Consider the following 11,999-nt stretch of genomic DNA (forward strand, 5'->3'; position numbering starts at 1 on the left):
CCACAACTGTATGAAAATGCCTATGAATTGTTTCCCCCGAATGATTAAAAATTCCGTGTAGGAACCTATTTGTACATCCATTAGCCAAAGTTATTAAGAAGATTCCTACCGACCTTCAATAGAAATATGACGTGTTCCTTTCAATCCATACTTTGTGTAACAACCCGAAATTCGTACCATTGCTTGTAATCCTTTTCGTAACCCATTTCGATAATCCATTCGTCGTTTCCAATTTTTGTTTCCAATTTCGCTATTTAATTAAGTCATTAATTTGAGTTTGATACTATGACTTAATGGATGTACAAACACATTTAGAACTCACTTTAACACCTCATTCTAGTAATCGGGAACTTTTTAAGAATTAACCATATCGGGTTACGGCAACTTGATCGAGTGCGACCAAAAGCCTCGTCTAACGTCGGTATCGGGTAAAATTTCACCGTGTCCAAATCTTAGACATTATTTAAAGATGATTAAGCTTCCATTTGAAGCTTTTGCTCTCTCTCACTACTCTCTCTCTCTCTAACCTCTCTCCTCAACCAAGATTCAAGGTCCAAAAACATAGAATTAAGGCTCCAAATCTTTGAGGTAACTTCCCTAACTTGTTGTTCAACCTCTTAGGCCTTCAAATTCGTGTTTAAAACTTAGAAAAGGACCATCTTCATGAGTTTACGGCCCTGGAACATGCTTGGGCTGTAAACTCAAGTAAATTGGGTTTTTGAGCATTAAAACCCCTCCAAACCAATTTTAGGACTTAGATACGACTATATGGCTTACCAATTCGGACTTAGAACACCCTAAACATGAATTTTGAGGAGTAAACATGAGTTTACTGCCCAAGAACATGCTTGGGCTGTAAACTCATCATTCATGGGTAGTAAACTCAAAAACAAGTGTTTAAAAGCCATTTAAACACACCATTAGCCTTGGAATAAATCCTAGAACCAACCATAATCAATTTGGGGGCCTTAAACATGATGAAATCCCTTCATTTGAGAGTTTACGGCCATAACTCCCCAAGAAATAGTTCCAGGGCCGTAAACTCATAAAAACATGTTAAATGGTGCCCTAAATTCATCCATTTGCTTGTAAAAATTGTTGGAATCACATGTGATTGTCCTAGCATCACCAAATAAATTAAGGAATGAGTATGGGGGAGTTTACGGCCGTAAACTCCAATAAATGGTCACTAAGTGAGTTTAATCCATTCTAAGGCCCTAGATTAAATCCTAGCTAATTTTCCCAAGTGTTATCATGCCATTTAGCATCAAAAATGCCTCAACCATGAGTTCACGGTCGTGAACTCATGTGTGTATGTAGTGTATAGGGCCGTAAACTCCATAAGGAGTTTACTCCTAAAGAGTAAACTCATTTCCTAAGTCCCACACGTCCGTAGATGTCACCCGGGTCACTCCAAACACTTGTTTTGAAGTGTTTTCGCTCATTGGAGTGTATTATCATATCTAATTAGTGGTTTAAAAATCTAGTTAGATACATTTGGATATTATTTCATATTACTTATGAACCTCACGTGTTATCAAGCCCCGAACCAACGCTTAGCATTCAAATCGTCGCGTTTCTCGTCTGGTGAGCTCATACCCCTACCCTTTTTTCACTATTTTTCACTGTTTTCAGGGGGAATACAAGCAAAGTACAAGGGATACTTGTACTTAAAAACTTGTTTTACATGTGTATATTTCATAATTCATATGCTGTTAACACTGATAATCATAACAGATAACTGTTTGAAACTTGCAGGGTAATCATATACATTATTTGTGAAATTATTTATAAACTGTTATGTTTTATATTTCACAAATGGTTTTCCATATTTTATCAGTTAAAAGCATGACATTTGAACCTTTAACATAAAAGTTAGTACACTGTTTTGTCCTCAGTAACACTCCACAGAGATACGCGAGTGGAGGATTATTGTATTATTACTAGTAAATTTGTTAATCCTATATAATTGGAGACACGTCCTCGGTGAACACTCCACAGAGATACGCGAGTGGAGGACCGCACCCGTAACCAGAATCTCTTAGATAGGGAGCGTGACTTGAGTGTATAGGTCTATACGGGGCTGACTACCCCACACCTGGCTGCTAGCTACAGCCGAACCGAAAAGGTTCAAGGGTGACGAAAGTCATAAGGTGATGTGGACTACTTATTGCCATATCTAGTCTATCGTGTGGTTATGGAACTCGCAATTAGGATAACAGAGATTTACTTAATAGTAATAATGAATAAAGTAATTAATTTACTTTGTAAATATTAGTTTTATATATGTGTTAAAACTAATACATTTCACAAGGATAACCAGGTTTTCAGTATACATCTTTCACATTTGGTAACCAACATTCAGGAAAATATGGGATTTTCCTGTGGAACATTTGTACATAACCAGAAAAGTGTAACAAACCAGATAACTTTACATTTCATAAGGGTAAACATGTTTTCAGTGTACATCTTTACATTATATTTTGGGATTCAATAACCAACTTTTAAGAAAATATGGGATTTTCTTGGTGTGTAACATTTTCAGAAATGAAAGGAACTTGTACATTTCTCACAAAACAAAACCGCTTATGAACTCACCAGCGTTATGCTGATTTTCAAATCACTTGTATTCTCAGGTCCACATTAGACAGGTACCCAATGATTCCTTTTGACGAAGACGGAATGCGCAGAAGACTCGTCTCACTTTTGTTTATATATACTATGTATCACACTTGTACAACTTTACTTTTGAAACAAATGTAAACTTTTATATATGTAATGTAATGGTTGTTTAGTTTACTTACTATGTGCATTGGATTTGATACTCAACGTGGAGTCAACCCCGGAAATGTTTCCGCCTTCGGTTTTTGGGGTGTGACACTTTGTAGCAAGATCAAAACATAATTGTCTAAATATTAGTACGTGCAGTCTAAACATTTCGTAACACCACCTACCACTCCCATTTAAGATTTCATTAATAAATATGTTCTTTGTGTGATCCGATGTGTGACATGGCATATGTGTGTTACGCATGTTATGAACAATTATTATCCATGTGACAGCTAATCCATATAATCTTTTTGAATTCTAAATCCTTTTCTTCTGTACAATATTCTTCATTATCATCATATGAATCAGAGTCATTACTATCCATCCTACATAATAACAGATCATGTTAAAAATAATATATAATGTTAAATGGTAATACATCATATAAAATGCAAAGTACATAACATCAAACAATAGCACATACAAGGATAACACATAATGTCAAACGAGAACACATAAAAGGATAACACATAATGTCAAACGAGAATGCATAAAAGGATTACACATCAATTGTTCAAGCGACACATCAATTCTTTATAAGTAACTTAAGGAACTCCATCTTTACGTCGTTATTCGTTGGAAACATAAAAGCTTCTCGATTTTGCTTTTTGAATAAGACAAGTAATGGTTATGAATATTATGTTGAACCTTCATTGAAACAGGGAAAAGTGACCACAATGTTCATGCAATCTGATAGTGTTGGAGAGGGATTAGTTGGTGGAAAGGTTTGTGTGCATTTTGTTGATAGGGAATCCAATACAACTTCTAGTTTTTCCTCAAGATATGAGGTTTTACTCTTGGTTGAACGATTGTTGGAAACATCCTTAGACTTCTTCCTTTTAGTTGAACTACTTTGAAGGAAACTAGGAAAAAGAGGCTCATCATCACGTAAATTGATTTCCTCATTTTCTTCATTTCCCTCCATGTTTTTTTCATGTTCATCATCGTTTAGAAATTGGAAAGAAGTCATAGAATAATCTCCAGTAGCAACGGAATCCCGAAACAAATGAGCATAATACGTCTTGTATATGGACAAATCTATGGCCCTAAATTTGGAAAAGTCTTTATCAACCTACAAGATAAACATATGACACTTAATTCATAGATTTCACCATGCAAACATAACTACAAATGCATAAAAAGAATAGTAAATGTTACCTTTATTTTCTCCTCCCACCACTCAGGCGATGCATCTAATAAGCTTCTTGTCCCATCGATTCCAGTTTCAAGCCTCATTAAGCGGTCATAAAACTTCTAATCTTTTTTCAAATTGTCCCATTTGTTTTTAATTTGTTTTTTAGTAAAGACTTTGTATGTTTCTTCATGCATGCCTTTATCTAAATTCTCCCACCTGAGCTTATTGAAATGAGCATCGGGTATATGTCCCCTTTTCTTTTTCAACCAAACACAAATCTGATAAACTTCATCGAAGTCTCATTATCCCAAACAATTTTTGGTTTATTCTTTATCTTACGTGTTTCACAATTAACAACATTAGGTCATTTTGGTCCATTGTCTGAAAAATCACATTCAAAATCAAATTCATTGCATAAACAACAAGATGCAAATGGACTTCACTGATGAAAAAAACGTTGTGAAACAGTCAATCAATTTCAAATGAACATGTCAACATTAGATGCAAAGGAAAATAAATTATGAAGCAACAAAGAATTACACATAGTAGATGAACATGGCAAGATCGACAACACATTGAATAGAGATAGACATCAGATTCACTGTGCAATTTCAGAAATCAATTACATTCAAGGTGCAAAATCATAAATCAGCTTCAAAATCAGTCAATCAATTGAATGTGCAAAATCAAAGCAATTAACATGAGGTTGAAGATAAAACCGGAAACCAATTTCAGAAATCAAACATGAGATCGATTCCAGCCGATATTGTGGAATCGATTAGATGGAGTAAAAGAAAAAATATCATGCCTGAAAAGCAGAATAAAACACGTACGGACAGGCGAGAGTTGTGCAGAAGAACAATTATAGTGGATAGGAGAGAGTTGTCGAGGCGATCACATAAAACAAATACCCAGAATCATAATCAAAAGCTTCGGAATCAATCAGATGGAAAGAAAAAAATCAGTATTACCTGTTACAGGAAACGATTGCATCCTCATAGGTCCTTGCAGCCAGAATATATGGCAGAAATATTGCAGACAAATATTGGGTCAGAACTAGGCAGTGGGAGGCGACATCCTCGACAATGAAAGTAGAAGAACAAATGTAACAGAATGTCGATGAGTATGGGGATTTGGCAATTTTTTTATGATAGTTAAGGGTAATTTAGTCTTTAGTTGTTTAATAAGTCAAAAGGTATTTCAAAAAATTACAATTTGGAACTTCTTCAAAACTACTTTTGAAAGGCTAATCTAAAAGTTGTTTTAGAAGGACTTTTTCATTACCCAAACATTTTTTTAACTTATTGACTGTTCAAGAAGTCAATAAGTTAAAAAATTATTTTCAAATGAATATCTAAACATGTTCTAAATCTTTTTCAAACTAGTTTTCATTCACTAAAAAACAATACATTAATTAAAAAATAAAAAAATTTAAAAAATCAAAGATATAAAATAAAAATTCCAAACATAATTATTCTCTATTCCTATATTTCGCTCAAATGGATTCTTTCATTGCGAGAAAAATCTTCAAATTTTCACCCTCATAGTCGTCAGTTTTCATTTTTAATATCTCAAAATTGTTTTCCGTTTAAAACGTTGTTTGCTCCTCTCGAAATAACATTTGCACCTCTAGCATTTTTTGTTCCACCCGACTCATTATCGTCGCCTTGTTCTCTTGTAGTTGGACATACTGATCAAAATTTTCTCCAAAATGATCGATAGCGTTAGAACCTGAATTTTTTAAAGACAAACCAGACACCGCTTTCTTTGCTCTATTTCTTCTTATCGGTCAATTAAAAGGTTGTTCATCTTCAAGATCCATCGGCTCATCATTGATGTCGATGTAACACCCCAAATTTCTAATGTTCAATGAAGGGCCAAAAGTGTAAATTTAGGAAAGGGACTCGACGAGTAGGTCCGCTTACTCGCCAAGTCGGAGCGGGATTTTGTCGCGGTTTAAGTGGCCAACTCGCCGAGTCGGCGGCTTGGACTCGACGAGTTGGTGCTGAAGAGAGAAAACCCTAATCCTGGGGGTTGTACCCTATATAAAGCACATTATAACCCACCCTCAGCCTCTTTGCTACCCTTTTGAGATCCAGAAACCCTAAATCGTGAGTGAGAGCCCTTGGAAGCAATTTGGAGCCTTGATAAATGATTTTGGGTGGAAAGGGGCTTGAAGACCAAGAGGTTTGCTGCAAGGAGGGGTGTAGATCCGGGATCTACTTCAGTTGGAGCTTATATTGGAGGTAATAATCTATTTCTTGGACTCTTTTGCATTTAGATCTATTATCATGTGAGATTTGGGGAATTTTTGGTATGATTAAGAGCTATTTCGAGTTAGAGGCTTAGATCTGAAGTTGCTACTTCAGATCTAGGCTTGTGATGGCCCATAATGTCATACAGCTTCTGTCTAAGAGTTATTGGTGAAGCCCCTTTATCATAAACCCAAGACCTAGAGTGTTTTGGGCTTATATCTCCTTGGTTTCACGTAAAGTTTGCAACTTTATGTGAGGGTTAGGCTGTAGAAGAGTGGATCTATGAATTGAAGCCCCTGCATGGCTCGAAAAGCCTCTATATGGATTGAGAACTAAAGGGACTCGACGAGTCACATGGGTGTACTCGACGAGTTGTATGAACATGTGCATGGACTCAGCGAGTTAGAAGAACAACTCGGCGAGTCTGTTGAAGATTGCCTTGGACTCGGCAAGTCTGGTCGCAAAACCCCAACCTCTTTTGGTTAAAGATTTGGATTAAGTGAGTCGGTCGGCGACTCAGTGAGTTGGACAGGATAGGACTCAGAGATCGTTGGACTCGGAAAGTCTTGGGGCGACTCGGCGAGTTAAGTTGTGTTATGAGAGTTTTCTGGGAACAGGGACTCGGCGAGTAGAATCAACCAGGAAGGTTGACTTTGACTAAGGACTTTGACTTTGACCAAGAGTTGACCAGTTTGACTTCCAAGGGTATATTGGTAATTATGGTATTTTTGGAATTGGTTCTTTGGTAGTGTTCTGTGGTGAAGTTCATGTCGGTGGTCGGAGCAGCTTGGTCTTATCTCTTCAGTCGTTAATTACAGGTGAGTTATCCTCACTATATCGACAGGGTCTACGGCAACAAGACCGGCCCTTTATCGGATGGAAATCCGGGTATTGTTTGTTATGTATTTGCTTTGCTAGATCTGCATCCTGGTATTTAGGATGGTGTTATGTTAGTGACTTGGTTAAGGTCGGTGCTCGGTATTTAGGGTAATGCTATGTTAGTGACCTGGTTAAGGTTGGTGCCTGGTATTTAGGGTAATGTTATGTTAGTGACCTGGATAAGGTCGGTACCCGGTATATAGGGTAATGTTATGCTAGTGACCGGTTAGGTCGGAATCCTGGTTAGGATGTTGATATGTTATGTGATATGTTAGACTGTTTTGTCTGGTTAAGGATTTGTTATGTGATTAATTGTTTTATGTGCACATGGTTGATTAACGGGGGTTAGGTTGAGGCGGGTCCTGCTTTGTGTTGTAGGCCAACATACCCAGGGCGGACCGGATAATCCGAAGGCCCAACGAGCGGTCCGGATAGGCTGAAGGCCCCAAGAGGACGGACCAGACGTGCCGAGGCTCGGAGAGTGGACCAGGCTGAATGAAGGCCCGGTGTGGGCAGGCCAATCATACTGTAGACTCGATGTACATGGCTAGACTCGGAGGTGGGACCAGGTGGACCGAAGGCCCGGTGCGGGCTGAACAGTTACACAGTAGGCCCGATGTGCATGCCTGTTATATTTGTGATATGTTATAAGTATGTTTATGTGTGGTTGGTATTTTGGGGGTAACTCACTAAGCTTTCGAGCTTACATTTCAGTGTATTGTTTCAGGTACTTCAGAAGATCGTGGCAAGGCGAAGGCGTGATCGTACCGCTCATCATGTTTTATGATCTATGAGATATGGTTATGGGGGATACTCTGATGTTTAAATTATTTTGAAAACAAGATGTATGAACTTAATGGTTTTTTAATGAAATAAAATGTTTTAAATTGGTTGAAATTTTTGGTCGTTACAGTCGAAGTGTGTTCAGCCGTCCGATTGTTGTGAACTTACCACGGGGTTTTTTGAACGCTTCGAACAAGAAGAAGCCCCTTCTGTCAGTTCTTTCCATTTTAGAGCATCCTTCAACCTTAGCCAAGTTTTGAGATATGGAAAGGTTTGGGTATTGTTGTTGTTTTTTCATATTGCTCCATGGTCTCGTTAAACACATCGAAATCGTTTGACCCGCTTTTGTGTAGATTGTTAATATTGTTGTAAATTCCGCCAAGCCACATTGAGCCTCAAATCATGCCACTTTGAACTAATTTGGCTGGGAAGCACTTGGAGAAAATTCATAAAACCACCTTCTCTAAATAAAAAGCTAGTTGGTAGCTGAAAAGCTAGCTGATAAAAAATAACGTTTGGTAAAACTAGCTGAAAAGCTAGCTGGAATATATAAAATTACAAAAAAGGACATGTAAGAGTATGTGTTTCTATAATTAATTAAGGGGTGTATTTGGAAAATCTTAAAAAAGCTCCTAAAAAACTAGTCTAAGTAGCTTTTCAAAAAGCTAGCTTATAAGCCACTTTTTGGCTTACCAAACACGACAACATAAAAAAGCTCGAAAAATAAGTTATATTATTAGCTAGCTGTGGCACGCCAAATAGAACCTTAACAAACAACCAACATAGTTATATTATGTGATAGTTACAAAATATGGTAATGGTTATAATAAATATGGGTTGAACGAATTCAAGGAGATAAGGATCCTTGAAATCGTCCAAAGGATAAAAGATAAAGGTTTTCAAGGCTTATCTTATGGTTGCTTGGTGGACAAGCAACTAGATAAGGATAAGGACTGAAACCTAATCTATACACCTATATAAATAATCCTAAGGCCATAACAATTCGTCCATGCCTTGTCTAGGGTTCCTAGAAATGAATTTTATACCTCTTCCCTCTCTCTCTTGCTTCTCCATTTGCTCTTGGTGTTTGTGAACCATTAGAGGAGTGACACTTGTGACTCTAAGCCTTCCAAAGTCAATACAAGGAGATTTGGGATTGTTATTGCTACATAACAATCAAGGTAATATTATAAACCTATTCTTATGTTAATATGATTACTTATATGCTAGAATTAGGGTTTTATTATGTGTTCATAATGTTGTGTATCTAATAGTGAAAACATAGATCCAATGCTAGGGTTGCATGTACACATATGATTGTTTGTATAAAACCCATCAGTGGTATCAGAGCCTTTGGTTAACTTGTTTTCAATTAGTATTATACAATTTTATGAACTTGACATATTAGGGTTTATAGCTAATAAACCCTAGGAGGCTAGAAATTTCGAGATTAGGGTTTCTATACCCTAATTTGCGAAAATTTGAAAGGGTTTCAAATCCTTTACTTAAGCCTCAAGATTTCGAAATCTAGGGTTTGAAAAACCCCATGATTTTCGAAATTAGCCTCCTCCCCAAGATAAGATCCTAAATTTTAGGGATTTGGATTATCCCATATCTTGTAATTATCCTTTAGTTGTTATATATGGTAATTATAGATTTTGCATTATCCTAACCATAATTTCGAAATCTAGAGAGATAATTAAGGGACTAGGATATCTTAAATGTATAAATGGTAATTATCCTCATGATTTAGATAATCCCTTATGATTTAATAATTAAATTAATAGTCTAATTCAAGATAATTATTAAATCAAGAGTTTTAATATTTAAAATTTTTTAATTTAAATGTCATAAATTCGAAAATTTTAAGAGACATTAAAACTCAATTGTTTTTTGAAAAGTTTCAAAACTTGCCCTCAAGTTTTGGAATTTAAAAGTTGATTAAAAGTTTAATTAGGATGTTAAATTCTAAAACCCTAGTATTGTTTTGAAAAAGTTCAAATTACACCCTTATGGTTTTATTAATTAATTATGGTGTATAATTAAAAGAAGTTTAATAAATCCATAAAAGTTTTGGTTTACAATTAAAAATATAATTGTTATATTTGACCACCTAGTATTTTAAAGTGTAAAACACACCCTATACTATATATAACATTAAAAGTCTAACATTATATATATGTATAAGTAAAAGTCAGACTTACCGTTAGTAGACCTCATTCACGAAGCTGGTCTATAAGGGGTGTTTAAGGAAATTGCCTATAAAATGACAATTGAATGGGTATCCACTCTTACCCACCGCACTCTTGACCAGTGGAGGGTCGTTAGCCGAACGGGTAGGATAGGACGAAACCTTCCATTATAAGTATAATAAAGTATAAAAGTAACTAAATGTTTTCACAAATTCCCAATCTTAGTTACTTAGGCAAAAGTGAATTGATGTGATTCCATGAAATTACACTTTGTACCCTTGCGAAGACGTTAGTGGAGCGTGTGTGGTTTACCGGCACACTAAATGGTTCTAAGTGAAGGTAGCAAAGGGTGACTCAATGTTTGTCATAGTTCGGTGGAGCGTGTGTGGTTTACCGGCACATCGAATAGATGACTGTAACATGTGAGGGCACCATGTAAGTTTGCATGGTTATTCAGACCCGCTTTGTGATCCTCGGCATCCCAGTCACAAACAAGAGGGGCATATCGAGATTTAAACATGCCATTGAAAGTTCAATGAATCTCAAAGGATCTAGGAGTTTTCATAGATTTAAAACTTAAATTCTTTTTCGTTTTTCGTGGTGGAAATTAGTGAATCGTCATTCACTTACCTTCAAATATTCTGCAATTAGGGTTACGACATCCCTCTCCCGAGTTGTAGAATATTGTGTGGGGTCCTAGCCTTAGTAACTCATTTGGGTGATTTACTAAGGACTCAATCAATCAACTAACTTGAATTCGTTTTCTCCCGTTTTGTAGATGTCAAAGTTCGACAACTATGGTCTTCCCAAATCCCGTGGAACAAGCTTTCCACATGAAGATGATATTCCACGATTCGATCGAGGAACAAGAGATCATACTTCACTTCCTCCTCCTCCTCCGATTATTCTCCCTAACCCACAAGTTCGAAGACTTGAAAAGTTCAAGATCACTCAAGCCCTTTTGGCAAGTAAACATAAAGAAGGAAAGTCGGTGTGTGCACACGTCATAGGGATGAAGTCACACATTGATAGGTTAAGAATGTTGGGATCCGTTGTCTGTGAGGAAATGGTTGTTGATTGGGTTCTTCAGTCACTTCCTAACTCGTATAGTGAGTTCGTAAGAGAGTACTATATGATGAACCACGACGTGACCCTTATAGATCTCACATATATGCTTATTGCTGCTGAATCAGCAATGGTTTGGCACAATAGAAAAGCAAAGTTGATTGGTGAATCTGCCTTCAAGACCTCTATGGATATAGATAATGGCAACGAAAGACATGCTATGATCGAAAAGTTTGATCATAAGAGAAAGGCAATGTCTGAAGTAGTTCCATGTCATGTTCCAAAAGAGTCAATTTGCTGTTATTGCCAAGAGAAAGGGCATTGGAGACGAAGCTGCCCTATTTACCTAAGAGATCTAAGAGATGGGAGAGTCAAAACGTATGGCTTTGCTTTAGGTAAAATCCATTGACTAACTCTTTTAAGCTTCTATTCTAGATTCTTAATACATAATGTGATAAGATTACAATTGATGTTTTATAGGATCGAAGAAAAGAAAGGAAGCTTAAGGGAAGAAGTGAGCAAAATCTAACCGTGAAGGAATGGATTTCGATCGCATTTCTCGAAGATTAGATTCTTGAGCTACTACTTAGAGTTAGAATTAGATTGCTAAGAAAGATGTATTAGCATAGTTTTTCAATGAATTGCATTGTAAGGACAAAAAATTTTCCGCAATAAAATAAATTTTGATTTTATATTATTTATTTATCCTTGCAATGGCGTATATGAAAAATTGATGTTTGGATGTTTCTATTATTAGCAATAATGGATTAGGTTCTTATTATGTTATTTATGGAAAGTCGAGAATTTACCAAATAGGGAGAGTTTCTCATCGCCCAAGTTTCAATTGGACAGAAACTTGGA

Source organism: Lactuca serriola, chromosome 1 (genome assembly GCF_051521515.1).
Source record: "Lactuca serriola cultivar US96UC23 chromosome 1, Lser_US96UC23_V15, whole genome shotgun sequence".
Lineage (NCBI taxonomy): Eukaryota > Viridiplantae > Streptophyta > Magnoliopsida > Asterales > Asteraceae > Lactuca > Lactuca serriola.